The sequence below is a fragment of the Malus sylvestris genome, chromosome 14, assembly GCF_916048215.2.
Source record: "Malus sylvestris chromosome 14, drMalSylv7.2, whole genome shotgun sequence".
NCBI classification, from domain to species: Eukaryota; Viridiplantae; Streptophyta; class Magnoliopsida; order Rosales; family Rosaceae; genus Malus; species Malus sylvestris.
Genome location: NC_062273.1, coordinates 21,195,145 through 21,198,153, shown reverse-complemented (window position 1 = coordinate 21,198,153; position 3,009 = coordinate 21,195,145).

Genomic DNA, 3,009 nt, shown 5'->3' with positions numbered 1-3,009 from the left:
TATGCCTAGAGGGGAGAGATGTTATGTTCATTGTGTATATCCAAGATGTCCAGTGATGGTAGAAGAGGTAGTTATGCCAACTAACCTTATTCCGTTAGACATTGTTGATTTTGATGTGATTTTGGGCACATATTGGTTACATTACAATCGTGCTAATATAGACTGCTATAGGAAAACAGTTACTTTTCATCGTTCTAGATTACCTGAGGTTACGTTTGTGGGTGAGCGTAATAGGGTGAGGCATGGCATTATTTCTATTGTGAGAGCTAAAAAAGTTGTTATCGAAAAGTTGTCAGGGATATTTGGCTCATGTGGTGTTGAATGATAATGCTCCTAGTAGTGTGGAGGATGTACATGTGGTTAGGCATTTTCCAGATGTGTTTCCTAATGATTTGCCTGGATTGCCGCTAGATAGAGACGTGGAGTTCGCTATTGATTTGCTTCCAGGTACGGATCCTATATCTTTGACTCCTTATCGAATGGCTCTGCTGAGTTGAGGGAATTAAAGATTCAGTTGCAGGAATTAGTTGATAAGAGAATTATTCAGCCTAGTACTTCACCCTGGGGAGCTCCAATTTTATTCGTGAGGAAGAAAGACAAAACTTTAAGGCTATGCATTGATTACAGGCAATTGAATCGGGTAACAATTAAGAACCGTTATCCGTTGCCACGTATAGATGATTTTTTTTATTAACTCTAAGGTGCCTGTGTGTTCTCTAAGATTGACTTGAGGTCTTGTTACTACCAGTTGAAGATTAAAAGTGAAGATGTCCCTAAAACAGCTTTCAGGACTTGATATGGTCATTATGAGTTTCTTGTGATGCCATTCGGGTTAACTAATACGCCAGCAGCTTTCACGGATTTAATGAATCGAGTATTCCAGCCATATTTGGATAGATTTGTCATTGTCTTCATTGATGATATTCTGGTATACTCTAAGTCTAGAACAGAGCATGCTAAACGTCTTAAATTGGTGTTGAAAAGTTTAAGGGAACACCAATTATATGCTAAGTTTAGCAAATGCCAATTATGGTTAGATCAAATGGCATTTTTGGGACATGTTATATCAGCTCAAGGTATTCGAGTGGATCCTCAAAAGATAGCAACTGTGGAGAATTAGGAACAACCACGAACCGTCACTGAGGTACAGAGTTTTCTTGGCTTAGCAGGCTATTACAGATAGTTTATTAAAGATTTCTCAATTATTGCATTACCCTTAACGAGGTTAACCAGGAAAGATGTTAAGTTTGAGTGGGATGATAATTGTGAACAAAGTTTTCAGCAGTTAAAGTATTGTTTCACTCGTGCACCTGTTTTGACGTTTCCTGACGATAGTGGTGATTTTGACGTCTATAGTGACACTTCCTTGAATGGGTTGGGATGTGTGTTGATGCAGCATGGTAAGGTGATTGCTTATGCGTCACGCCAATTGAAGCCTCATAAGATGAATTATCCTACTCATGATCTTGAATTAGCGGCAATCATCTTTGCTCTGAAGATTTGGAGACATTATCTTTATGGTGAGAAATGTAAGATATTCACAGATCATAAAAATCTTCAGTATCTTTCTACTCAGATGGATCTTAATCTTCGTTTGCGAAGGTGGATAGAATTACTAAGTGATTATGATTGCACAATTGAGTATCACCTTGATCGTGCGAATGTGGTAGCATATGCACTTAGTAGGAAGACTCCAATTAGGCTTAATGCCATTTATGCTTGTCATGTTCCTCTTCTTGCAGATTTGAGGTCCACTGGAGTGAAGTTAGGATTGGAAGATAAAGAGGAAGCTTTATTAGCTAATTTCCAGGTTAGGCCAATATTAATTGATCGAGTACTCGAGGCTCAGATGAATGATGAAGAGACCCAAAAAATAATTCAGGAAAGAAATTAAGGCAAGAAGAAAGATTTCAGAATTCGAGAAACTGATGGCATGCTTATGCAAGAGAACATAATGTATGTGCCAAATAATGCAGAGTTAAAGAAAGAAATTCTTGATGAGGCACATATTTCAGCATATGCAATGCATCCAGGAAGTACTAAGATGTATCATACCATTCGACCATTTTATTATTGGCCAGGTATGAAAAGAGAAATTGCTGAGTATGTGAGTAGGTGTGCCATTTATCACTAGGTTAAAGTTGAAAGGAAAAAGCCTTTTGGATTGATGCAGCCGCTTCCCGTTCCACAGTGGAAATGGCAAAATATTACCATGGAGTTTGTGTGTAAAATCCCTCGTACACAGAATGGATATGATGGGATTTGGGTGATAGTTGATCGGCTTACTAAGTCAGCACATTTTATTCCAGTGAAGGAGAAATACTCATTAAGTCGATTAACTAAGTTATTCATATCGAAGATTGTGAAGTACCATGGTGTTCCAGTTGATATTATCTCGAATCGGGATCCTAGATTCACTTCTAAGTTTTGCGTAGCGTTCCAGGAGGCTTTTTGTACGATATTACTTTATAGTACTACATATCATCCTCAGACAGACGGACAGTCTGAGATGACTATTCAGACGTTCGAGGATATGTTGAGATCTTCAATGCTGCAGTTTAGCGATGTTTGGCATGATTGTTTGGATTTGATGGAGTTCGCCTACAACAACAGTTACCATTCAAGTATTAGTATGGCACCATTTGAGGCACTATATGGCAAGTCTTGTCGAATGCCATTATGCTGGTCAGAAGTTGGCGAAAGAGTTTTGTTGGGCCCGGAGATTGTGGATGAAACTACTTAGAATATTCAGGTAATTAAATCTAACCTGAAAGCAGCCCAGGATCATCAGAAGAGTCTAGCAGATAAGCATGCTACTGATAGAGTGTATAAAGTTGGCGATTGGGTATTTTTGAAGTTGTCACCGTGGAAAGGTGTGGTACGGTTTGAGAAATAGGGTAAGCTAAGCCCTAGGTACATCGAACCGTATCGAATCACCAAGCGAGTTGGTGAAGTTGCTTACAGGCTTGAGTTGCCTCTAAAGTTGTCCAAAATGCATGATGTGTTTCA